This window comes from Bubalus bubalis, chromosome 2, assembly GCF_019923935.1.
Source record: "Bubalus bubalis isolate 160015118507 breed Murrah chromosome 2, NDDB_SH_1, whole genome shotgun sequence".
Classification (NCBI taxonomy): domain Eukaryota; kingdom Metazoa; phylum Chordata; class Mammalia; order Artiodactyla; family Bovidae; genus Bubalus; species Bubalus bubalis.
Window position 1 is genome coordinate 20,990,657 of NC_059158.1, and position 27,856 is coordinate 21,018,512.

At 41.6% G+C, this 27,856-nt stretch overlaps 4 non-coding genes across 4 annotated transcripts; 2 read left to right on the plus strand and 2 right to left on the minus strand.

Moving 5' to 3' along the window:
* Positions 1-424: 424 nt before the first annotated feature.
* Positions 425-497, minus strand: TRNAM-CAU. The gene has a single exon. It is a non-coding gene; the product is annotated as a tRNA-Met (tRNA).
* A 4,020-nt stretch (positions 498-4,517) lies between these two features.
* On the minus strand, positions 4,518-4,590 carry TRNAR-ACG. The gene has a single exon. It is a non-coding gene; the product is annotated as a tRNA-Arg (tRNA).
* Positions 4,591-17,057: 12,467 nt separating this feature from the next.
* Positions 17,058-17,151, plus strand: TRNAI-UAU. The gene is made up of 2 exons: positions 17,058-17,095; positions 17,116-17,151. It is a non-coding gene; the product is annotated as a tRNA-Ile (tRNA).
* Positions 17,152-22,710: 5,559 nt separating this feature from the next.
* On the plus strand, positions 22,711-22,792 carry TRNAS-GCU. Its single transcript has one exon. It is a non-coding gene; the product is annotated as a tRNA-Ser (tRNA).
* Positions 22,793-27,856: the final 5,064 nt, after the last annotated feature.

Genomic DNA, 27,856 nt, shown 5'->3' on the forward strand with positions numbered 1-27,856 from the left:
GGAGGAGAGGAAGATCAAAAATATAGTATAGCTTTTGTTTTCTGGTGTAATCTAAATTTCTTGTCCATTTCACTCAAACTGCTGAGAGGTGCAACAAACCAGACAATTGATTCCATTTTCTTGAGTGAATATTGAATATTGGAACATCCACCCAATGATTTGGAGAAGGAAATGGCAACCCACTCCAATATTCTTGCCTAGAGAATCCCTTGGACAGAGGAGCCTGGTGGGCTGCCATCTATGGGGTAGCACAGAGTTGAACACAGCTGAAGCGACTTAGCAGCAGCAGCAGCAGCATCCAATGCTTATCTGGCAGCATTTGCTAGTTTTCTTTTGTATTGATTTCCTTAAGCGCAGATTACACACATTTTCTTTTCTTTCAACTTGGCTTTTCACCAGACCAACTGTGAAAAAAGTGAGGGCCTGCCCTCTCTGAGGTTTGAACTCAGGACCTTCAGATTATGAGACTGACGCGCTACCAGCTGCGCTAAGAGGGCAGACAACTTAATGTCTGTACATTGAAATTAAAATATGAAACAGCATTTTCCAGGCATGTCTACTTCATCTGTTTTCAGCTTTTAAAGCATCTACTCTATGTTATTTGAAAATCACAATGTTTAAGTCAATGCTACATGGGTAGGAGTCCATATTTATGAAAGGTAGAGTCCATGCCTTTCCAGTATTCAACCTAAGACAAGACCATCTATACTTCAGCAATAAGGACAATTCATCGTGTCTGTCTTTTGCTGGTCTTGTGTTCGAAAGACATTGTGTTTCCTGCCCTCAACCGATCTTACATCTTTCATGATCTTTGTTGAAGAAACATAGAAGGTGCTCAATTAATATTATTTCTCTTACTGACTGAATCAGTTTCCCTCAAATTTGTCTATAGTCCATACTTCTCTATCTTTATATCTCCACTTGCATCTATGTGACTGGAGACATTCTTCCTGACAAAAACATACACTGAACTTAATTTTAAAAAGTCTTCCTTTTTTTTCAACTTTATATGATATTAATTATGCTAAGAGATTTATGGAGATTATTTCATGTAGTCTAATTGAGTTTTGGCAACAAAACTATTTATCATAGTTTACTAAACCAAACTGTGGGCTGCTGGCCCCAGAGCAGCAAAGCCAGTCTGCTGCCATCAGGTTGTGATGAAGGAAGGTGAAGGATTTATTGCAGGGTGCCAAGCAAGGAGAACCAGCTCAAAAGATTCAGATACCCCAAAGTCTTTCAAGGCAGGATTTTTAAAGACAATGTGAGGGTGACTGTCTCAGGGTGTATAATCAAGGGCTTCCCAGGTGGCTCAGTGGTAAAGAATCCACCTGCCAATGCAGGAGATGCAAGAGACCCAGGTTTGATCCCTGGGTGGGGAAGATCCTGTAGAGTAGGAAATGGCAATCCACTTCAGTATTCTTGCTGGGAAATCCCATGGACAGAGGAGCCTGGCGGGCTACCATCCATGGGGTCCTGAAAAGTCAGATGCGACTGAGCCCAGGACAGTGTGACAGTGTGATAGTGTGAAGGAGACTGTCTCAGGGTGCATTAGGAGCAGTGTGCAACTCTTTGATTGGCTGATGGTGAGGTAACAAGGTAATATTTTGGGTAACAATTGTCAGTTTTTGCCTCCAACCAGTCTGAGATCTACAAACTATTGGTCAGCATGCAGTCAACTTTTTCATCTGATAGGAGTTTTCGTATCTGCAAAATTATTCAAGGATATGGCTCATAATATTAACCACAGCCCTTGAGGAGAAACTAAAGGCTCACGGCTCTATTTTATGGCTAAACTATTGTCTTGTTTGACCGCTTTCCTTTGTTTCTGCATATTCTCACTTCTCTGATTAAATTTGCTCTTTGAAGTTGAGGGAAGATCTCAGATGCTAAATTTTTTTTTTAACGAACAAGAGTTAGGGGGAACATGGTGAGGCTGGTGTCTGTCTCTGGAGGAGGAATTTGGTGTTAATTTTGAAGTTGAATGCAACAACCTCATCCAGTAGGGTGATCAGTGAAGCTTTCCTTTACCATTCTGAAGATACTAATGTGGGGGTTCAATATGAATTTATTTTTTGTGTGTACAGAATGTCAATCGAATTGACTTGTTTTGAGAAGAAAGGGAAGTCAAATCAACAGAAATGTTAAGATAACCTATGCTTCCTTTTACAAATAGCAGGTTTGGGACTGCAATCAGAAGTTAATACAAACTTCAGGAGAATTAAAATATTTACCTTTATGAAAAATGGCTGGAATAGAAACTGGGATTTGGATAAGAATCCAGGAGCAGAGGGGCTGAATGCATGTATTTATTTGTTTGCCTTTGATCAACATGACTGTCTGGGAGAGGAGGAAGAGGAAATTTGGTTTTCCATCAACAACTGTCATTCAGGCCCTACGGAGACAAATAAAGCAGGAAGTGGGTCTAGAAACAGTGAGGGCTATGGGGATAACAGGGTAGGTTGCATTTTAGCTGAGGTCATCAGACTGAGCAGATGACATTTGAACTTTCCTGCTGTCAAGTTTCATAGTTACCAAAGTTTCAGGCTAATAATAAAGAGATGATAAAGTCTTCCTAATGAATTTGAAGGAGGGGAAAATATACTGGAATGTGGTTTATTATTCAGCTTTCTGGAAAACACTTGAGAGATCTGATTAGGGTGTTAGTTTTCTCACAGCTTGGTTACAGCCTGCTGTTAACTCCATTACCTTGAAGAAGGAAAGGAGCAGGTTGCCCTGACTGGACTGACTCCATTTTTAGAAGGAAAGGAACTCCATCTTGCCCTCTCAATGAACTTTGGACTACTTATCTGGTAACCAGGGAGACAACATACCAAATGGCCAGGGCAGCTCCCTCCCCGCCCACTCCCCCCTCCCCCCTTCCCCGTCCCCCCACCCCGGTCCCCGCCCCCCCCCCGCCCCCCGCCCACCACCACCAAGGGACAAACACCCAACCAGGCAGAGCTCGCACCTAGACTCCCTGGAGCCAGGAAGAGTGTAATAAACCGCTATATAATCAATTACCTCTATAATCTTTGCAGTGCCCATTGATGCGGACTACTCTGCATGACTAGGTGACCTTCAGATTGTGAATTATGGCTGTAACCTGATTGTATCTCTAACATTTTCCAGAGCAGACTTAAGAAATTTGGGGATGTGGGCTTGGGCACGTACACTTTAGGTAAAAAAGGTTGTAACAAAAATCGGTAGGGGTCCCTGGCTAAAGAGGAAACTCTGCCTTGGACCCGCCGATGTAATAAACTGCACTCCACTATTCACGCTGTCCTTCTGAATGAGTTTGCCTCCCGGAGCGTTTGGATACAACAACTTGGTTAGTAACCTGGTTAATCAAGATAGCTATTACCTTGTTAGAAGTCCCCTGAACAGAGTGAAGCATAACTACAACGGGTGGCTCGGCAGAGGGAGGGGTCGGTACTGATGAGTATGAAAGCAGGAAGGGAATGAGAATGCAAATTCTTCAAGACTTTCCTCCTGCCCAGCACACTTTGGCTCAGCAACCTGGGCAGTGGGATTGGTGGTATCTGTCTTTTGACTCTAGAAATGTACCTCCTATTCCAGGCTTTAAAAGAAAAAGTTTGATCTACAGTATCCTAAAAGGCCACAACGCAGCCAGGATGAAAGGAGCCATTCTTCCCACTCTCTTTCTCTTCTTTGTTTTCGTTTCTCTTTTTGTCTGTCCTCGAATTCCTTCAGCCGCCTCCAGGGCTCTTTCAGCATGGATCTCAGTAGACAAGGATAGAAAAATTCGTCCATTTACTGCCCTTCTGTTAGCTGACCCGGCTGCTTGAGCGTCCTCGACCCTCACGAGGAGTCACTTCTCGAGGGCAGCGACCGCAGGGACTTCTCAACTTTGAGTCGCCGACCCCGGACTGCGCTTGATGCGTTTAAAGCGCGGTATTGGGTTGATGTTCTGCAGACACCTGCAGGGCAGGGAAACATGCTGGCAGCTCCTCCCAGCAGACCCCATTCGCATCTCCCAATCCTTGATAGATACAAGATCCACATCGTCCCTGTTTACTGTGTGAAGATCTGAACGCTTACGAAGTGCTTTTCCTCACTCGAGGTTCTTCTAAGACCTGACCGCTGATTCCCACGCGTTCTGCCTTCCCTACTTACGGTTCTCTTCTTTGTTGTTTATGACATCGCTGTTGCTTGTTTCGGTGTGGACTCGGACAGCTGAACGCTGGAGAAATTTAGCAGGATTCGTCGAAGATTCTGTTCTCTAGAGAGCACTATATTCTCAAGAGGCAAGCGTTCTCAAAAGGTAGAGTTTTCCATGCAACAGGCGATAGTACAAAAGATAATAGTTGATGTGCAAGATTACTGTCTTACTCTTTTGTGTATCTTTTCTAGCCCCGCCCCGGTCATCTTCCCTCCATTCTTTGTGGTGATCGTAACAATAAAGGTTTTAAGAGGACTTCTTCATACTGAGAGTCTCAGGTGGGTTGTAAAAACACACCACCCTACCATCCCCCTAAAGAGGGGAGAGGAGACCTCGAGCCAGCCAGGAGTCGAACCTGGAATCTTCTGATCCGTAGTCAGACGCGTTATCCATTGCGCCACTGGCCCTATCGGTGTGGGTGCTCTTTAAACCATCATTAATTAGCCTTTAAGATGTTTTTGCACTTTCTTATCATGAAATTTCTGGATGTAGCCGATGTACGCTCGCTCTTCTTTTGATTTGTCTGCCCTCTACTTTCCCAGATGAGACGATATAAAGATTTACGCTCTACTTTGAAGCCTCATTATAGCAATAACCTGCCAGCCTAAAGTCCTTGACCTCCTGGTGAAGGGCCTGGAAGGAGCAAATGATGGAGTTCTTAGGACTTTGCTAATGAGAACGGAAGGAAACCGGGAAATAGGGACCAGAGTAAACAAACAAAATAACAGAAATATTCGCAAACCTAATCGAGTTCTTAATTCTTCCCCCCGTTTGGATCGTGCTCTTTCCTTGTTCGCCTAGGGTGCAGAGCCCACTCCTCATTTCGGCATTTATCACACTCTTGTGAACAGCTGTTTGCTCAGTGGTTGTCTCCACTCAATTGTATATTTCTTAAGGCCAGCATGCTCCGTATCTACAATGACTAATTTTACATTAAAAGTCTGCATGCATGAATGAAGAGTTGATAAAAATGCCTGTAAACATCAGGAAAACAGTTTATGGTACAGGTAGGCATCACGAGTCTGTGATTCCATGCTATCTCAACCCAGATGTTTAAATGGAAGAGCAAAGGCATGCTATGTACAGCAGCCGAATTCTAGTTTCCTGAATATGCTTTGAGGCTCATGATGTCTGTTTATGTACTCAGGGGTGGAGGCTGGGCATGTGTCCATTAAGTCTGAAGCCAGTGACAATCAGACAGTAGGACTGGGCTGGAGCTAGTGGCTGAGAAGTAGGCCTTCTAAGTGAAGAGAATGCAGAGTCTGCTGATAGCAATGAAAAAACTTAGTGAACCAAGGGCTCATCAGACCAATATTTTTAATATCATTTATGTAGCTTGTTTCGAGTTTTTCATAATGCCAGTGATCAGGAGGGCTTAGAACACAATTCTCACAGAACTATAAGACATCTAGCCCAAAGATTCCTCCCCTATAAAGGACACTTTCAGTAATAGCTCTACAATTATTCGAACGACAGCATTCAACTGACTTACGATGGATTTACTATCATACATGACAAGTCAAGAAGGTAGGGAGGCTATGAGCCTCATTAATAACAACTCTATGATGTTATTCAGAACCAAGACTTTTTGAATGATCGAGTCTTTGCATTATGTCATTCTCACTATATAGATCTCATACACCAGCTGGTTTCCTTGTAGTACCTCTGACTCTCACAATATCAAGATAAACTCCAGGAAAATAAGCAGACTTCTTTATAGTATCTCTTGTTAAGAACTTCTGTTATACATTCCTCAGTGGATTTCCCCCTCACATTGGCTAGATTTGTATCACATATTCTTACCTAATCCAAGTATTGCCAAGAATGTGACCACTGTGATCAGTTAGATCAATCATAACTCTGCCTCTGCAACTGAGATAGGGTCTACCTCCTGCAAAGCCAAGGCAGTATAGAAAAGGTTATGTGAATGAAATCATGTTTCTGTTCGAGAGGAGGAATAGGGGCTCTGTTGTTGGTGACTGGTGGTGGAACAAACAAGCAATATTAGTTGCTGTACCCTATACCATCCCCATATTTGAAATAAAATGAAGTAGGCATTTTTTAGCATGTTCAAGACCTCCATTCCTTACCTTATTAACTCACATTGAGGTAGGAGACAGTGGGCCTCTGGTCCAGGCACTTGGTGTTTGTCAAGTGGAATAAAACAGAGCCTTTGTTCTCACCCAGACACTCCAAGGACAAAGCTAAAAGTTGAGCTCTGCTAAAGAGATAAGCTGCCCGCTCCTAAGGTCAAGGAAGACTTCCTTGTCTATACACATGCAGGAAGGGCTTCTTGGGGGTCAAAAAGAAAGTGGGCCCCATTTCATAGTAACTGTGGACACCTACTCATAGGCTTCTGTGGTGGGATCCACCTTAGAAAAATGTTGTGCACACATCTTGGAGAGGATCCATGGACCAGTCAGATGTGAAGAAAGGAGCAAGATAATTGGCCAAAGGTAACGAAGACCCAGAAGGACTGTCCTATATAAGTGGTTTACATCACCTCCTTACTGAGCTCCTCCACACTCAGGATGCCTGCACTCCTCTCTGGGTGTGTATCTCTGCCTAGCTTCTGAGTGAGATAGAAGCTAGTTTTCTATCTACTGTTAGTTAGTCTTCTAGCTAAGCTAGTTAGGTAGAAGCTGTTTTCCTGTGTGCTCTCCCATACATTGTGCTGTGTCTCTAATAATAAACTTTGGACCTGTTTTTACAGTTTTTGCCTCCTTGAAACACTCTTGCTTTCAAACAGGAGTGAGAGCCAGGGCCACTTTGCTTCTAGACCACTTTCCTAGTGGTCTAGTGGTTAGAACTTTCAGTTTTCATCCAGGTTCCCCAGGTTTACTTTCTGGGCAGGAAACTAAGATCTCTTTTCAGGACTGCTCACTGCTCTCCCTCTGAGATCATTTGGTACCAAAACCTGGGAGTTCAAGGCAAACTGCAGGTCCTGTCCAAACCACTGACTGGAGACTTCTGCCTTTCACTCTCTCTCTCCCACATTTCTGTGATTTATTTTCATACCTTACTTGAACAGCATGGTTTCTTTTTTTTTTTACCTAATACTTTAACACCCTCTTGGGGAAAGACTAACTGAACCCTTGTTGCTGCCAAGGCCACTGTTGTCAGCATCAATATTAGACATAAACTTCCAGAGCTAACCATTACAAAAAGCATCTGATATACAGCTTATATTCAGTATTTGTATTTAGTACAAGTACATTCATTGTACATGATTACATGTTGCTGTTCAGTTGCTAAGTCGTGTCTGACTCTGTGACCCCCATGGACTGCAGCATGCCAGGCTTCCCTGTCCTTCATTATCACCTGGAGTTTGCTCAAGATCATGTCCTTTGAATCACTGATGCTCTCTAACCATCTCACGCTCCACAGCCCTCTTCTCCTTTTTCCTTCAATCTTTTCCAGCATAAAGGTCTTTTCCAATGAGTTGGCTCTTCGCATCAAATGGCCAAATTGATGCTGGAGCGTCAGCTTCAGCATCAATCCTTCCAATGAATATTCAGGGTTTATTTCCTTTAGGATAGACTAGTTTGATCTCTTTATAGTCCAAGGGACTCTCAAAAGTCTCTCATGATGACATATTGACTTATACATCAGAATTGTATAAGTGTGGTTATTAATAATACCATACGTCACAGATCTTAGCATGACTGCATGGTAAAATAACACTACAGTTTCTGAATTTAAAGTGTCAGAGGCTAACAAGTGTATAATAGTGTAGAGATCTGAAGTTCAACTTTAAACAGCTCCAGAGCAGGGCAGGAGTTTTAAATTCCTAACTCTGGAAATCAGTAATTTATGCTACCTAAATTTGTCTATAAGAGATATAACGCTCACTGATCCCCAGGTTTATTTTTGCAGCTTCTTTAACAGTTGACATTTTAAATTTATTTCTTCATCACAATCTGTTCCTTTCCAGCATAAGTGTAGTTGAACACTTTCTGTCCTAAAATTTACTGTTTTTTTGTATGTTTAAAGTTTTTTCTTTTTAATATTTATTGGAATATCATTGATTTACAATGTTGTGTTTGTTTTTGGTGTACGCAAAATGAATGTTATATATGTTTAAAAATCTACTTTTTTTTTTAAGATGCTTTTCCCATATATTCCATTGCAGAGTACTGAGTAGAATTCCCTGTGCTACACAGCAGGTTCTTATTTATTTTCTATTCTTATTACTGTTCATGTAGAAGAAACTTGATATGGAAAAATGAGAGCAGGCTTTAGAGAAAGACTCTACCCTTTACTAGAATATGTGAATTTGTACCAATCACTTAACTTTTCAGTCACCCCATTAATTTATCTACAAAATGGAGATGATAGTTAATTTGCAGGTTTGTGGTGAGATTAAATTACATAAAGCAGGTCAAGTCCTGACAATTATTTAGGCTGTCAATAAAAACCATCCTTAATAGTAATGTCCAACTGTTCCCAATATTCTAAAGCTTAATCTTAATAACTCTAGAAGCATTTACTGAATATTCATTTACAAAGCAGACTGTGAAACTGGAGGATTCAAAGGTAAAGATTAATCTGAATTCCTCAAAGAACTAACATCAAGTCAGAGAGACAAATCTAAATTCATAATTACAACAGGAGAAGTGCTACTCCAGAAATAAAAAAATGTGCCAGCAGCCTGAAAGTGTTAATCACGCAGTTGTGTCCAAGTCTTTGTGATCCTATGCACTGTTGCTCACCAGGCTCCTCTGTCCATGGGATTCTCCAGGCAAGAACACTGGAGTGGGTTGCCATTTCCTCCTCAAGGGGATCTTCCCAATTCAGGGCTGGAAACTGGGTCTCCTGTATCACAGGCAGTTTCTTTACTGAGTCACCATGGACTTCCCAGCAGAATGGAAGTACAGCAATTAACTCTGGAGGGGAAGTCAGGAGAAGTTTTTCTTGCTATCACATTTGACTTTAATTTTGAAGGAGAAACAAATTTGACCTTGTAAAGAAGGAGGAAATAAAAAGCCAGAGTATTCAGTATTTGTATGAGGAGAAGTTACAAAAGGTCTGTTTGAGGAAAGCAGTTTCTTGAGGTAGAACTACAGTTTTAATTGGCATAAGGAAGAGGAACTGGAGGAGCAGGAAAAGTGGCTGTAAAGACAGCTTGTTGGAGCACACTAAAGGCTTCTAATATAGCAGCAATATTATTTTTTTCTAGATATGGTGGTTCATTTCTTATTCTTCCAACTGTACATATTTTGATATTTTTTGCTTATGTGACATGTATGAGATGCATCACAATAAAAAAATTAAAACGTTTCAAAAGGTAGGTTGGTGCCAATTTGTAAATACCTTTATTTATCAAGATAATCAAGATAAGAAATATATTCTGAAGACAGAAGAAGGTGAAATAGGTCTTCAAGGAGAACATTCTCAGCTCTGTGTTTGAGGAAGATCAAATTGGGCAGTATTCGTAGAGGTAGACCGAAGTGCAGGGAGAGGCCACGTGTAGAGACACCATGGTCTGGGCAGGAATAACTAAGGCCTGGTCCAGATAACTAGGTGTGAGTAGGGCTCAGAGAGGGGAACGGAGGTTTGGTTGAGGTGGAAGTGACAGGCTTTGATGATTCATTGAGAGTGACGAACAAATGGAATTTAGGATAGTGGATCTGTGGACTTTAGTATTTATGGATCAGGAAATTCCACTAATCTTTAGTAAATAGTGGGGGAAAAAGTATCTTGAAGGAAACGAGTTCCAATTCCAGTCCCAACATCTCTCATGTAAACCTAATTATATCAGAACTTTCTGTGAGTCTATGAGCCACCTCTGCATCTCTTCCAATATATTCATTTTATGTTGTTGTTGAGGTAGTTTGGATAAGGTTTTGTTACATGCAACAACATACAGGTCTGAACAATATAAAAGGCCTGAACAATACAATAGTTACAAGATTCCACTCATAAAATTCCTCAGGGATAATTTTTTTTTTTTTTATCAAAACTAAGGCTTCACAGGAGAAAGAGTTTTGTTACTGTTTAAAAAAAAAAAAATCTGTTTCCAGGAGACCAGGAATACCCGTGAGAGGGTTGGGAAGTGGGTGCCTAAGGAATCTTCAAGGTGAGGCAAAGTTTTTTTGCTTCAAGTCCCCAGAGCCAAACACACTCAGCCATCCCCACATCCCAACTGTGTCTTCTCTTTAGTGAAAGAGCTGAGTTCCTGGAATCTTAATCCATATCTGAATAATGATTTGTAACAAGTCAATTCTTTCTAGCCTTAGTAATTAAACAAGAGTGTGTGCACAGCTGTGAAGTCTTGAATTACAGGGTAGATATGATTTTTCTTCAGAAATTAGCCTTTTCACCATCACTGACGTTAGGCTAGCCATCTCCACCCGGTATCCTTTCTGTGACTGAGTTCCCACTGCCCACTGATATTTGCATGGGTTTCACTTGGATTGGTTGCACTAGGACACACTGAAGCCAACAATGATGGGTGCTGCACAAGCAGAGAATTCCTGAGGAAAGAGTGATCATGTTGCAGATGAAAATGACTATAACTTGATATTTACTATGAAATTTAGTTTTTAAACAGGATTAACAAATGACAGTATGGTCTAGGACCAAAAGTACCAATCTGTCAATACCAATCTTCACCCACCCACCCTTTACTCTACTACAATCTTTCTTACAATTTCTCTCTCAATCTCCAAGACATGTTTCTTATAGTATGTACAGGAGAAATGGATTCTATGTCTTCTATAAAGGCAACATTCTAACACTGTAGAGTAGGAGGAACTGCAATGAGCAAATGAGATATCATTGCACCAAATCCATGTCTGAAAATTAGCAGTACTCAAGTGAAATACTTGAGACTTGAGACACCATAAATATAATTGTTCTGAATTCAGTACCTATCCCCACAAAATCCCTAAGCCCTAAGAACACTCACCGCATAAGAAAAACAGTATGGTGCTGAATATAAGGAGGAAAGAAGGGTAGAGAAAGGTGATTTTCACGTCCTTATACATGTTAGTTGTTTTCAAAATATACAGATAATGCAGTAGTAGTGCAAGGAACACACAGATACCTGTTATGCAGAAAAAAAAAGGAAGGGAGGAGTGAACAACAACCCGTCTGGTTAGTTTAATCTATGGCCTTAGGACTAATTTCCAAGACTTAAGTTGTTGCTTTAACTCCCCATACTCTATATTTCTTTCCTTTTGTTGTCATTCCATTTGTTGTCATTGTATTACCTTTGCCCTTAACAATCCCTCAACAGTTTCTAAGAGGTTATGCCCAATGGACTACCACCCCAGCCCAGAACCAGAATGACTCTGCGTTTCATCCCTTACCTATGATGAAGAAGGTGGTTGTGAAGATGAAGTACTGTTTCCGGGTATCAGGAAGGGAATGCGGGAAGGCCAGGAGTATAAAGCTCAGGAAGAAGGAGAGAAGAAGGGCGCTGATCATGAAAATTTGACCAAATATGTAGTAGTCTGAATTAGGGAGGGAGAGGGGAGAAAGGCCAGGAGCTCCCTCTAGGGCCCCCTTCCTTCTGAGTCTGAATCCCCAGAATACTAAAGAAGCAGTGCAGAGACTTTAAGGTAGGAATCAATGGCAATTGGTGGGAAGCTTAGGGATGGAGGGAGAAGTAAGCTGCCAAAAGATCTAAAATAGTGATTCTAGTTGGGCTGGTATCCCTTGAGAGGCCTGGTCCCCTGGCTCATTCTGAAATGAGCCACTGTTACTGGTGGGCTTATAATTGCTTCCTTCGGGTATGCTGGGGCAGAAAAAGGAGGTTGAAACTTCTGGGAAGGGACAGGGTTGAAGCAGGGCCCTCCTTTTCAAGGCCAGAACTTACTTGATTTTGATGGTAGAACCCAACATTTGATTTCACCACTGCATATTGCAAAGAGAGCACTGAATAGGGATTGGTTTGAGTTTTCTATCTTCACCCAGGTTGAGAGGTTGAAGGCCCACCACAGAAGGGCAGAACCAGTGAAACTGCAGATGAGGATAAGAACTCGGTATGGTTTAACTATCCCACATTTCACACAAAAGGGTGCTGACTGAAAAAAAGGGCAGGGGGAGGCAAATGAGTCAGATGCCTTCAGTTACTTTGGGATTTCTCTCCATTATGAAACACCCATACAAGCCCATGTAAGTCTAACCGCCTTGCCTTTCATAATCAGGCTTGCAGAACTCCCCTTCTCATCTCTTAACCTAATCTTCCCCAGGTCACAGACTGACCCTATGTCCCTCAGCAGCAAGAACTGAGATCTTTCTCCTTTTTTCTATTTATCATGTCTAAACCACCTGGACACAACCATCCACAACTCTGTTTTGTTACTATGCTTTTCCTGGGTTTCTGGGTATTGTGTCTCACCATCTACACTAGAAGTCCCTGGAGAACAATAGCCCTGAATTCTTAATTTTCCATTACATTTAGCATAGTGCTTTACATGTAGCAGGATCTCAGTGATCTGTTAACAGAAAGGAAAAAAAAATGTGCACACCAAATACATTCCCTAGTAATGTCAAGAGAAGTAAAAATTTTCCTATGCTCTGCAGTCTCAACATTGCCCTCCATCATCACTCCCCTCAAATCACAGCCCCTTTCCCCTCTTCTCTTACTGTTAAAGATCCGAGTTTACCTTTTCTCTTATTTCTTCTTTTAAAATTTCTGTTTCAGTTTTCATCTTTTGATTACATTTTGTTTTCTATAGTACTTTTTAACACTGAGGCCCATCCTAGCCTTCTCTTCAAGAGTAGAACCTTGTGGTCCCTTCCTGTCTCCTCATTGGCAGAAATGTTTAGTGACATCATAAGTATGTGAAGTCTACATCCCAACAGAAATATGAGATCCTATCCTGCTGGCCCTGTTTTTTAAAAAAATATGCCATTTCCCACCCATCCACTCAACAATGTCTTTGTTTTCTTTGGTACACGCATGCCTCAGAAATTATGGCTTGTGCCCTTAGTTCTGACTTCTAATATGGAGTTGGCAGGAATACTATATCTCTGCACAAGATTAAAGAATGCCTGATAGAGAGAAAACAGAATAATCAGGGAAATAATTGAAAGATGTAAGTGGAAACCAGTTTTGTGTTAAGGGTACAATGTTTCACACTACACTCTTCAATTCCTTCACCCGAATGATATTAAGATATGAAATACTTTCTAATCTCAACCTTGTTGTCTAACATACTACTTGGCAATGATGGACACTCTGTGTGTTTTTGATAAATGAATTAACAAATAAATGGATAAATTAAAGTGAGACAAAACAGAAGGCTGCTAAGAACCTTTGTTTAAAATTTTCTTAAATGTAAGCTCTGGGAAGGCAGAGATTTTGTCTATTCTATTCACTTATGGATTCTGGCACAAGGCAGGTGTTAAGTAAATATTTGTTGAATGAATGACTTATCTAGGAACAAAAGGATCATCTTTAGGACAGGGGGTTGGTATGTCAGTTTCTCTCAGTTGAATTTTTGTTGTATGTGCACTATATATTTCTAGAATAAACTAAGATGTTAGAGTGTGCAACAGTAATATATTTCCAGCTTAGAATTATAGGTTTATGTGTCAATCAGTAGAACTATTAAAAGAAGATAGCATGATAATGCTATTGGTTGAAAAAAGAAGGATTATTCGTGAAATCAGAGGAAACAAAGTGAAGATTGCTTTAGACAATCATCAGATCAGATCAGATCAGATCAGTCGCTCAGTCGTGTCAGATTCTTTGTGATCCCATGAATCGCAGCACGCCAGGCCTCCCTGTCCATCACCAACTCCCGGAGTTCACTCAGACTCACGTCCATTGAGTCAGTGATGCCATCCAGCCATCTCATCCTCTGTCGTCCCCTTCTCCTCTTGCCCCCAGTCCCTCCCAGCATCAGAGTCTTTTCCAATGAGTCAACTTGTTGCATGAGGTGGCCAAAGTACTGGAGTTTCAGCTTTAGCATCATTCCTTCCAAAGAAATCCCAGGGCTGATCTCCTTCAGAATGGACTGGTTGGATCTCCTTGCAGTCCAAGGACTCTCAAGAGTCTTCTCCAACACCACAGTTCAAAAGCATCAATTCTTTGGTGCTCAGCTTTCTTCACACTCCAACTCTCACATCCGTACATGACCACAGGAAAAACCATAGCCTTGACTAGACGGACCTTTGTTGGCAAAGTAATGTCTCTGCTTTTGAATATGCTATCTAGGTTGGTCATAACTTTCCTTCCAAGGAGTAAGCGTCTTTTAATTTCATGGCTGCAGTCACCATCTGCAGTGATTTTGGAGCCCAGAAAAATAAAGTCTGACACTGTTTCCACTGTTTCCCCATCTATTTCCCATGAAGTGATGGGACCAGATGCCATGATCTTCGTTTTCTGAATGTTGAGCTTTAAGCCAACTTTTTCACTCTCCACTTTCACTTTCATCAAGAGGCTTTTGAGTTCCTCTTCACCTTCTGCCATAAGGGTGGTGTCATCTGCATATCTGAGGTTATTGATATTTCTCCCGGCAATCTTGATTCCAGCTTGTGTTAGACAATCATATGCATGTGGAAATCCAGCCCTGAGACCTAGGAAAACTAGTTATTGCAAGACAATATCTTTAAGTCTCAATGTTGGTAGAAGGCCCCATTGAGAAGAGTGCCATATTTTATCCTGAGCTTTGAACTGACCCCAGAAAACAAAGTAGATGGGTAAACAGATTTCTGTTAATGTCAGAAAAGGAATAAAGGGAAACTATAAATATATTTAGCAAGCAAATTGTTTACTCTAAACAGTTGTCATTTACTCTCTCCCTTATAGACAACCTCTCGGTCTAAATATTTTTAAAAATTGTTAATTATTCCACATTCACTTGAAAGCACACACTCCCTTAAATAAGACAACTCTTTGTTTAAAATGGCTTGGAAAAGAAATCAAGTACCAGAAGATAGAGCCAGAGAAAAGTATAATCGCTTAGTCATATTCAACTCTTCCTGACACCATGGACTATAGTCTACCAGGCTTTTCTATCCATGGAATTCCCCAGCAAGAATACTGGAGTGGGTAACACGGGGTCAAACCCAGGTCTCCCACATTACATGCAGATTCTTTACCATCTTAGTCACCTGGGAAGCCCCAAGGGAAGAGAACCTGGATTCAAATCTTAGTTTTGCCACTTACTTTTTGGCCAAGTCACTTCTTTTAGTAAGAGATTACTGCCAAATTTGCTGAATGTGATAAAGATATTGCATGTACATTAAAAAAAGGAAAAGTGGAATAAAATAAAAATAATTCTTATCTCTAAGACGTACAGACTGAAGAAGTTAGGGTGAGATGATATAGGTTTTACTTTAAAATACTTCCACTCCCACCTTCAATCACCTACCCCTGACCCCCCAACAAAAATAGTAGTGAAAACATAGAGGGAACAAAATTAGTAAAATATTGATGATTGTAAAATCAATTACATGTGAGTTCATTACCTAATTATGTCAACTTCATTATGTTTGAAAATTTCCATAAGTTTACAAATAGAAATTTGACATCTCAGTCACCTATAGGGCTAGAAGCTAATTTCTTTTTCTTTAGTAAACAATCTGCTCACATGAGTGAAAATGCTGTCTGCTCTCTATTATATTCAAGTGTGTTCACTAATACATTTTTTAAATTGTATGACTTTTCTGGGTTTCTTACATATAAACTCCACAAGAGATTGACTGTTTTGTTCATTTATACTTATTCTTTTTTTAATCACAGTAAGTGATTAGAGAATATCATTTATATATTACTTCAATAAAAAAATCTACCTCTGTAGGATTGCTATATAACTACATTGAGAAAGTAAATGTAAAAGTACTTAAAAAAAAAGAATTCCTCTATAAATTCTACTTCAAACCATCATCATAGTTACTATTGGAAATTGAATCCTTCGCTCCATCTTTAAACATCATACTAAAATTTGATATTAAGTATTGCTCCATGGAGATCCCTATTAGCTTATTTAGAAAGCTAACTTTAAAAAGTAAGATGAGACAGCTTTAAAGAATCTTGCTAAGTCACTTCAGTCGTGTCCGACTCTCTGAGACCCCCATAGACGGCAGCCCACCAGGCTCCCCTGTCCCTGGGATTCTCCAGGCAAGAACACTGGAGTGGGTTGCCATTTCCTTCTCCAGTGCAGGACAGTATAAAAATTTACATACCAAGTGGTTTGTTTTCTTGCCAAAATTTAAAATCTAGCAGCACACAGGCTAGAATGAGTTATCATTGCTTGAAACTATATACTTGGATTATAACATTTAAAAGTCAACTGGGTCACAGCTGGCTGATGGTACAAACACGTTTTAGAGTCAAATACTGTATTCTTCAGTTATCCAAATATTAACAAGAGGTATACCTTGGGGATAAACTGTCTTCCAACTCGTGAAAGAAGATTGCCACCTAACTAAAGAGAACTAGGTAAACGTGCCCTGGAAGCCCACAGGAATTCTGAATGCTCACACACTTTGAGATAGCCTGCAACGGCTTCGTGGTCCTCCCACCTTCACCCCCTCCCCAGGCTCAGAAAGGAAAACTTCTGACGCCCCAAGGAAAAGCATCCCGGAGAGAGGAAAAAGGAAGGACTCCGGGATCCACGCAGCAGCAGAAGACTCGCCAGCCCACTCAGCCCCCCGAATGTCCTCCTCGGAATGCTAGAGGCAGTCAGTCTCCGGAGTGTCTGCACTTTTCGCAGTTGTGTTCAAAGTATCCACCCTCGTTTCCGCTAGCAGAGCACCCTTTGCCCTTCAGGATTGGTGGCTGGGTGGGGTCTGCAGCTGAACTTTTATCTTTGTGCTCAGGATGCAGTTGCAGGACTCAGAGACGATGGTGGCGGAGATGCAGGGACTGGGGTGCATAGGCCGTGTAATGAGTGACCGGAAGCGAGACGCAACAGCTCCAGTGGCGCAATCGGTTAGCGCGCGGTACTTATACAGCAGTATGTGTGCGAGTGATGCCGAGGTTGTGAGTTCGATCCTCACCTGGAGCACTGTTTTGCCAACATCTCTGACACGCCTTTCCGCTTTCTTTTCCTACTACACCATCTTTGATGTGTTTGAGTTTGTCCTATAGAGTTTATTCTTACCTGTCCCTTAGCACTGTTAGAACCAAGCAAAGACTTTGTTGTGCTGCAGTGGGCTAGCTTCTGTAATTCTTTATCCCCCACCTTGTCTTGTAAAGTGAAAGTCACTCAGTCGTGTTCGATTCTGCGACACCAAGGACTGTAGTCCATGGAATTCTCTAGGCCAGAGACTCGAGTGGGGAGTCTTTCCCTTCTCCAGGGGGTCTTCCCAACCCAGGGATCGAACCCAGGTCTCCCGCATCGCAGGCGGATTGCCACAAGGAAAGCCCCCTTGTCTTGTAAGCTGATTTCTAATAAAGAACATCCGCCCCCACCTTTGGTCTTGTAACCCTCATTCTTCAGATATCCTCTCGCGGGTACTTAGAAATCGCTAACTAACTTGTGATCACTAACCTAGAGCCAGACAGCCTGGAATGAGAAGTCAAGTGAGCATTACGAAGTATCACTATTGCATAAAGCTAGCAGAGGTGAAGAAATTCCAGTTGAGCTATTTCAAATCCGAAAGACGTTGCTGTGAAAGTGCAGCACTCAATATGCCAGCACATTTGGAAAACTCAGCAGTGGCCACAGGACTGGAAAAGGTCAGTTTTCATTCCAATCCCAAAGAAAGGCAATGCCAAAGAATGCTCAAATTACCGCACCGTTGCACTCATCTCACACGTTAGCAAAGCGATGCTCAAAAATTTCCAAGCCAGGCTTCAACAGGACGCGAACCGAGAACTTTCAGATATTCAAGCTGGATTTAGAAAAGGCAGAGGAACCAGAGATCAAATTGTCAACATCCGTTGGGTCAGCAAAAGAGTTCCAGAAAAACATCTACTTCTGCTTTATGGACTACACCAAAGCCTTTGACTGTGTGGATCACAACAAACTGTGGAAAATTCTTAAAGAGATGGGAATACCAGACCACCTCACCTGCCTCCTGAGAAGTCTGTATGCAGGTCAAGAAGCAACATTTAGAACTGGACATGGAACAACAGACTGGTTCCAAATTGGGAAAGGAGTCCGTCAAGGCTGTATATTGTCACCCTGCTTATTTAACTTATATGCAGAGTACATCATGAGAAACGCTGGACTGGAAGAAACACAAGCTGGAATCAAGATTGCTGGGAGAAATATCAATAACCTCAGATATGCACATGACACCACCCTTATGGCAAAAAGTGAAGAAGAACTAAAGAACCTTTTGATGAAAGTGAAAAAGGGGAGTGAAAAAGTTGACTTCAAGCTCAACACTCAGAAAACTAAGATCATGGCGTCTGGTCCCATCACTTCATGGGAAATAGATGGGGAAACAATGGAAACAGTGACAGACTTTATTTTCTTGGGCTCCAAAATTAGTGCAGATGGTGACTGCAGCCATGAAATTAAAAGATGCTTGCTCCTTGGAAGAAAAGTCATGACCAACCTAGACAGCATATTAAAAAGCAGAGACATTACTTTGCCAACAAAGACCCGTCTAGTCAAAGCTGTGGTTTTTCCAGTAGTCATGTATGGATATGAGAGTTGGACTATAAAGAAAGCTAAGTACTGAAGAATTGATGCTTTTGAACTGTGGTGCAATAGAAGACTCTTGAGAGCCCCTTGGACAGCAAGGAGATCAAACCAGTCCATCCTAAAGGAAATCAGTCCTGAATATTCATTGGAATGACTGATGCTAAAGCTGAAACTCCAATAACTTTGGCCACCTGATTCGAAGAACTGACTCATTGGAAAAGACCCTGATGCTGGGAAAGACTGAAAGTGGGAGAAGGGGATGACAGAGGATGAGATGGTTGGATGGCATCACCGACTCATTGGACATGAGTTTGAGAAAGCTCCAGGAGTTGGTGATGGATAGGGAAGCCTGGCGTGCTGCAGTCCATGGGGGTCACAAAGAGTCAGACACGACTGAGCAATTGAACTGAATTGAACTGAAAATAACTTCCCAGAGGTGAACCAGCAAAATGAATCAGTTGTATTCTGGGTTGTTTTTTTTTAAATGAAGACATTGCCCTCATTAGCTAATCATCTCCCAAAGCCCCTGCCTCCTAATACCATCGCCCTGATCATTGCATTTTCAACATATGAATTTTAGAGGGGCACAAATATTCAGACCATAGTGCATAGAAAACAAAGTAAATCTACTAATATATATTTTCAAATGCATTTTTTGAATAAAAAGAAAAATGTAGTCAGAGCATAATGTAGTCAAAAAATGATGAAAAATAAATATCAGCTTAAAGTTTATATGATTCTATCAAGACTCCACTTAGGTTTCAGTTCTAATCCTTAAAAGCTTTTATGATTACAGAGAAGAAAATAAATTCCACAAGGAATTTTTTTCCCACAGACTTCTTGTTTTCCTCATTAAATGTCATCACTTGCCCTGAATTTGTTCTCCAGCACTGTGCCCCTGTCTTGGGTGCTGTAGAATGGTAAGCAACCTAACAGAAAAAAAAAAAAAAAAAAAAAAGAATGTTTTAACTACCTCCCTTAAGATACCCAGTTATTCCTGGCTTTGAATCTGCCTCATAAGTGGTTTACCCTAAACTGGAGAAGGCAGGCATTGATCCCACTACCCCTTTCTCTGGCAAAGCTAGTGTTCTGCCATTTGAGCCAATTCTGTCTTCAGCCAATGACAGCAGTTGTCAATTTCATCTCTATATCCAAATTTTTTTCAGACCGTTCAGGATCCATTGGTGACTATATGCTCACCAAGGCCAAATTGTATGGAATGGAATTGAGACAGTTTATAAGCAGCCTTGGGCAGGCATCCTGAACCACCAAGCAAAGGAAAGTGAAAAACAGCTAGACCTGGAAGGTTACTCTAGAAAAGGTCTAGCTTTGTGGTACTTAAACTTCCTGGACCTCTCCGCAGAGGAAGAAGAGGCCCTGTGCAGGAAAACTGGGTTCATTATTCAGGTCTCTCTGATTGCTCTGTGGTTCTTTTTTGTAATGAGAGCCAGTTTAGAACAAAATAGAACAGTTTAGAAACTTCTGCAGATATAAAGAAAAGCAACGCTCAAGCACAGCCTCACAGTCCAGGCTTTTCCACATGTGGCTTGTGAAAAAATATTAACTACTCTCACATATTTTCCCCAAAGAAGATACTTGGATTTTCCTCAAATACATTGCTACCAAATAGAGAATGCAGCCAAAGTGTGACTGGAAGAGGGCAGAGGAGGCTGGTGAGAGAGGGTAGAGGTCTGTCACCAGGGGGTAGGTGGTTGATAGTTGTTAAGGAGTTTTCAGCAGGCTTTATAGTATGCTCAGGATCTGGGTTTACAGTCCTTGATGTCTAGGTAGACAGTCTAGGCTGGAGCAGGCATGCTGGTTACTTAAGCAGAAGACCTCTAACATCCAGGGGGCATGGCCAGAGAGTGAGATAACTCAGTTCGAGGTATTTGAGAGCTAAATCACCATGAGAAGCCTAGAATTGGATACCTAAAGAGGGAAGAAGTGAAAGCGATGAAAGTGAAAGTGATGAGGAGCGATTATAGACTGAATCTTGATGTTTGAATGCTGGAGAAGAGCAGACTATTAGGAAGGTAGTAGTCTTGAACTTGCAAGTTTATGCTACTCAAGACTTGCACTTTTGTAGAAATTCACTGAGAATAATTTTGCTTCTTGTTTTAAGCACCAACCATCTCATTTTAAACAGCTAAATCTAGAATCATTCCTACTTTGTAGAGTTTTAATGACAATAGAAAATAAATAGAAACATAGGTAATAGCATTATAAACAAACAAAAACTGTTGTCCTCTCCCCACTGTTGTTCCTGAAAACAGTGGCAGAATTGCCTAATTGAAAACAATTTATTCAACAAATCATACTCTAGAAGTTTTGAAATGAACACTAGTAAATATTCTAGTAAGTATTCTTATTGAACAAATGGAAGGATATACAAAATAATACACTGCCTGAGATTAACTTTGCAATAATATGGAAAGCCAATTTGACAACATGCTGATAATTGTTAAAGCATGTGTCAGGCATACTTGAGACACTTAACTCTTTCCTATTCTCTTAATAATTTCTTCTGGGACTTTAATTAGATATATGGTAGAACTTCTCTCCTAACCTTAATTTTTCTTATCCCTCTTCCCTAATTTCCAACTATTTGTATCAGTGTATTTTACATAGTATTTTACATAGTTCCCTCAAATCTTACTTTCAGTTTCCTAATTCTCTCTTCTATTCTATCTAATAAATCTGTTTAAGTATATGTTTTCAGTGTTTTGAGTTTCAAATTCCTCTTTAATAATTTCAAATACGTGAGTTAGTGTATTATTTTCCCAATGATTCACCACTACTTCCTGAGAAAGCACTATGCATTTTTGGCATTTTTTGTTGTTGTCGTTAATTATACTGTCCTTCCTTGTGAAAAGAATATAACTCCTTTATCCTTTGCTATCAGAACTGACAACAGGATGAGTCATATGATTACTTTGCAGGCCTCCTTGCCTTTGCTCAGGCCCTTTCGTCTCAGCCTGCGACAACCGCATTCTTCGCGCCCATTAGAAAACTTGCTGGTCAAGAGTCGCCTTTAATATTACCTTCTTTTCGCAGGCACTTATGATCAATCTGAGTAGTCAGACTTACTTCCTATTCTTATTCGTTCATCTGTCAGTTGTGTTTATTCTTATGAAACAAGGAAGTGGATGGAGCTGAACACTACCTACCTCCCCCCATCCCCGCCCCGCCTTTCTTTCTTTGAATTATTTCTCGCTAGTGTTGAGTTTCTTGCTGTTTTCAGTACCAGAACGCCTGGAAAACCTAGTGAAAGTTGGAGAAATTCTTCTTAGAAAACACTCAGGTAGCAGAGTGGGGAGGGTCAGAATTCGTGGTTCCTCTGATGAGGATGACCGGGGAGAAGAGCACCGCGAAGCTAATGATTCTTCTCTATGCAATTTCACCCTAAACTTTTGAAAAAGCGTCAGTAACACTGAACAGAAATTGAGCCCTACTCAGATCCATCGTCTAATTATCCAGACTGTTTTATTAACCACAAATTAGGAGTCCAAATTCGCCAGCTCCGCTGAGGTCGACTCCAATGGACTCGGCTCTGGGAACCTTTGCCCCGGTGGACTTCCGGCAGCGCGCTCGAACCCGGGACCAAGCTCCCCTGACAGCAAACTGTGGTTCAGCCCAGGTTCAGTCCCTGCCGGGACTTGGCGCTGAGGCGCCTCCTGCTGGGGACGAGACAGCCCAGAAAGGGAGCGAAAGCCCAGGCAACTGTGTTTCTACCACGTCCCCACCACTTTTAATAAGACTCCTGTGAAAGCTAAGCCTGTTCCCCCCTCCCCCCGCCCCCCGCCCCCCGCGTCGCAGCTTTTGCAATCCGGTGCTTTGTCCATTCGTGTGGAAGCTACGTCTCCCAGACGTCTCCAAACCATCTCCTTCCTAAACATCATTCTGTCCAGGGTAGATGGTTCCCAAGTATAAACTCTGAAATAAAGCACACCAAGAAACAATGAAGAAGACGACGAGGTGGCCGAGTGGTTAAGGCGATGGACTGCTAATCCATTGTGCTTTGCACGCGTGGGTTCGAATCCCACCTTCGTCGGGGGTGTACTTTTGATAGGAGCAATCGGGTGTGTTTTCGAAAGCTTTCTAGCATTTCCAGTTGGGTCGCGCTCTCTTAAAGTATTTGTTCAGTATTCTGAATTTGGCCTGATAAAGGCTACCTCCCTCTCAATTTTCTATTAACTCTGTCATATTTCCCTCTCCTCTAAAACTGTGAAAGTTCCTACATTTAAGGCTCTGACTGCTTAGAACAGGTTTTGAAGATTATTCCTCACCTTTAACCAATCCAACATATTGTTCTCTTGACATTTAGCAGACTCCTTGAAGGAGCTTTTGTTTTCAACCAGTTCATAATTAGGAGAATTAATTGGCTAAGGGTTTTGAACTCTTTATAGGCTCAGATGGTAAAGAATCCGGGTTCGATCCTGGGGCCGGAAGATCCCCTAGAGAAGGGAATGACAACTCACTCCAGTATTCTTGCCTTGGAAATCCCATGGATGGAGGGGCCAGGCAGGCTGTGGGGTCTCAAAGAGTCGGACACAATTGAGTGACTAACACTTTGAACTCTATGTATCTTTTTAACCAGTAACCAATTTTGTTTCCAAATTTGTTGTTTATTATTTTCTTCCAATGCTGCCATTCATACTTGAGTAAGCCAGGTTCTTCCTTACAAAGGACACTCTAGTTCCACAATTATTTTAGTATATTTATACAACATTAGAGTACAGGGTTCAGTTCAGTTCAGTCGCTCAGTCGTATCTGACTCTGCAACCCCATGGACTGCAGCATGCCAGGCTTCCTTGTCCATCACCAACTCCCGGAGCTTGCTCAAACTCATATTCATACAGTTGGTGATGCCATCTAACCATTTCATCCTCTGTCATCTCCTTCTCCTCCTGCCTTCAATCTTGCCCAGCATCAGGGTCTTTTCCAATGAGTCAGTTCTTCGGATTAAGTGGCCAAAAAATTGGAGCATCAACTTCAGCATCAGTCCTTCCAATGAATATTCAGAACTGATTTTCTTTAGGATTGACTGGTTTGATCTCCTTGCTGTCCAAGGGACTCTCAAAGGTCTTCTCTAACACCACAGTTCAAAAGCATCAATTCTTCAGCGCTCAGCTTTCTTTATAGTCCAACTCTCACAGCCATACATGACTACTGGAAAAATCATAGCTTTGACTAGATAGACCTTTGTTGGTAAGGTAATGTCTCTGCTTTTTAATATGCTGTCTAGGTTGGTTATAGCTTCTCTTCCAAGAAGCAAGCATCTTTTAATTTCATGGCCGCAGTCACCATCTGCAGTGATTTTGGCACCCAAGAAGTATAGGGTATGTCTGCATAAATGTTTCAAGTCTACCCAATTAGGAGAACGATTGGAGGTTTTTTCCCTCTTCAAATTTCAAATAGTTTTTTCCTATTACATTATCTTCTCTTTTAAAATTATTATCTTTAACATAATTTAGTAAAAATATTTTTTCTAAACTCTTCCTTTTTGGGAAAAAAAAAAGTAAAAGTAAAAGCATTTTATTGTGGCAATTTAAAAACACATTGAAAATTAGACATAATATTTTAAAATATCTGCAAACTCAACTCATCTCAGATCTTCAAATACCCCCCTCTACTGCCTGGCCTGGCCTATAGGTCTCCTGGTTTGCTTTTCCCAATTCCTCTCTTTGGGAAATTAAAAAATCATCAGGAAACTGAAACTTGGTAGCAACTTCTTCATATCCCCTCCCACCCACCACCCCCCTCCCCCAGCCTTCGGTCCCTCCCTGACCCCCCCACCCCCACCCCCGCACTCCCAGTGATTACCATCTACAAACTTCATTAAGCTTGATTGAAAACTGTAACGTTTAGAGTCTGGCTATTTATGAAGAAGAGAAAAAGCAACTGCATTAACGGGAAAGGGAATCTATGGATCTTTTAAACCAGCACCAGTGACCTCTTTTGCTATCTTCTAGACACTGTCTTGGAGAACGAAATGGCAACCCACTCCAGTATTCTTGTCTGGAGAATCCCAGGGACGGAGGAGCCTGCCGTCTATGGGGTCGCACAGAGTCGGACACGACTGAAGCGACTTAGCAGCAGCAGACACTGTCTATCACGGGGATCCAGTATCCTTCTTCCAACACTGAATGATTTTTCATTATCAATGAATATGGTAGTTTTAAATTGTTTTTAACATGGCCACTTTAGGTTCTTGGATGTCTCTTCCAAATTGTTCCTGACGTTTGGTGTGAATGGAAGGTGTGGCAGGAGTCTGCATGAGTGCTAAGACTCTTCAGTTGTATCTGACTTTGTGCCACCCTATGGACCATAGCCAGTCAGGCTCCTCTGTCCATGGACTTCTCTAGGCAAGAATACTGGAGTGGGTTGCCATTTCCTTCTCCAATAATAAAAATAGGAAACCCGAATCTCTTGGGGAGCTGTGCTGTGGCAACTGCTCATCCTCACAGTGCCTCCTACTCATTATTAACCATTTACTATAATTGATTTTGGAATGTTTCCAGGCTCAGCAACTTATGAAGCATTAGGGAGAGGAGAGAGATGTTCTCTAGGGCTAAGGAGCCCTTTGCCTGTGTGTGTGTGTGTGTGTGTTAGTTGCTTAGTCGTGTCCAACTCTTTGAGACCCCATGGACTGTAGCCTACCAGGCTCCCCCATCCATGGAATTTTCCAGGCAAGAGAACTGGAGTGGGTTGCCATTTCCTTCTCCAAGGAGCCCTTTACCCCTGTTGAAGTCAAAGCTTAGGAAGTTGACATCTTGACAACAGTGAGAGTTAGGCTCTGAATACTGGGGCTTGGGAAAATATAAACAGGGGCTGGCTGGTGCTGTTTTGCCAAAACACCACCTGATGCTGCACAGAGCTACCAAGGTGAGTATACCTAACAACTATGGGTGGGGCTGCCTTTGTCTTTGGAAGGGAGGCTATTTGGGGTAAGGCTGGTGAGGAACAGCTGTCAGAGAGAAGAGTCTGAGCTCTTTTGTCACTTACGGGAGAGGAAGGTGCCAGACTCAGGGAAAGAACAGCTGATCATTTCCCAGCCGCCATCCAGAAACATCTGCTTTTTTTTCTGGTCCATGAGGGAATTGACCCACTAGATTCTTCAGGGCAGTATCTGAATTGAAACCATTTTGAAAGTTTCAAACCAGAAAAATGCTTACTAGTGACATATATAGATATAGATATAGATATAGATATACGGGTGCATACGTGCTCAGTTGCTTCAATTGTTTCTAGCCCTGTGCAACCCTATGGACCATAGCCAGCCAGGCTCCTCTGGCCATGGCACTGTCCAGGCAAGAATACTGGAGTGGGTTGCCAGGGGATCTTTCTGACCCAGTAATTGAACCCAGGTCTCTTATATCTCCTGCATTGGCAACTCTCTTCTTGATGTTGAACCCATGTTCCTTGATTACAGACTTGAAACATAATCTCACTAGTGAAGACTTAAACATCACTAGACTGCCTGGACTGATATCTCACTGAAGTTTGGGGTTATGCTGGTTCTCATACAGCAAGGCTGTGCCAAAAAACTTCAGGAGGAGTAAACCATGTTCCCAGATTGCCTTTAGTTGACCCTTAAATGCTAGCTGTAAAAGCCTTGCAAAGGTTTTTGTTTGTTCTTTTAAGAAATATATGTAACTTCTCATCTTTCCCAGCAACCAGAATAGACATAAAAGTATCATCTGTCCAGTCCATCTTGTAAATAGCAAAGAAAAAATCCTCATTCTGAAAACTGCTATGGGTGTCTCAGAGTGGGGTGCCTGTCAAGTAACTACTTAATCAGAAACAGAGAAAGAGGAAATGTAAATTTTTCAGAGTTTATTGTGTCTCTTGAAAGATGACACATGTGTCTTATTGGAGCTGATAACATTAATGGGAACCTTGAAATTCAAATCCACCCATTTATTTGAGGAGATACTGAGGTCCCTAATAAAAATATCATTCAACATGGATTGACTTGAGTTCTCAGGTCATCAGCTTTTTAAATTCATAGAGAAGAAGAATCTCCTCAAATGTCCCTCCTAATTGTCCCCTAACTTCTTCTGCATCATTAACATGCACTTTCACAATGATAATTCCATGCTTCATTTTATTATTTACTTATAAACTGTTTATTTAATATTATTTTATAGGCACAAAGCCTGGTGATTTAGATAATAGGCAGTGGGTGAAATATCAATAACCTCAGATATGCAGATGATACCACCCTTATGGCAGAAAGTGAAGAAGAACTAAAAAGCCTCTTGATGAAAGTGAAAGAGGAGAGTGAAAAAGTTGCCTTAAAGCTCAACATTCAGAAAACTAAAATCATGGCATCCAGTCCCATCACTTCATGGCAAATAGATGGGGAAACAGTGGAAACAGTGTCAGACTTTATTTTTCTGGGCTCCAAAATCACTGCAGATGGTGACTGCAGCCATGAAATTAAAAGACGCTTACTCCTTGGAAGGAAAGTTATGACCAACCTAGATAGCATATTGAAAAGCAGAGATATTACTTTGCCGACAAAGGTCCGTCTAGTCAAGACTATGGTTTTTCCAGTGGTCATGTATGGATGTCAGAGTTGGACTGTGAAGAAAGCTGAGTGCCAAAGAATTGATGCTTTTGAACTGTGGTGTTGGAGAAGACTCTTGAGAGTCCCTTGGAATGCAAGGAGATCCAACCAGTCCATCCTAGGGGAGATCGGTCCTGGGTGTTCATTGGAAGGACTGATGTTGAGGCTGAAACTCCAATCCTTTGGCCACCTGATGCGAAGAGCTGACTCACTGGAAAAGACCCTGATACTGGGGAAGATTGAGGGCAGGAGGAGAAGGGGACGACAGAGGATGAGATGGTTGGATGGCATTACCGACTCAATGGCCATGGGTTTGGGTGGACTCCAGGAGTTGGTGATGGACAGGGAGGCCTGGTGTGCTGCGCTTCATGGGGTCACAAAGAGTCTGACATGACTGAACGACTGAACTGAACTGAACTGAGTAAGTTACCCATGTAGTTTACATATCCAGGCCTCACACTGAAGTGGAGGGTGAAAAACAGGAAGCAACGGCATCACAGTTCAATGAGTTCAGTGAGAGCTTATTACGCAAGGGAAGTCTAA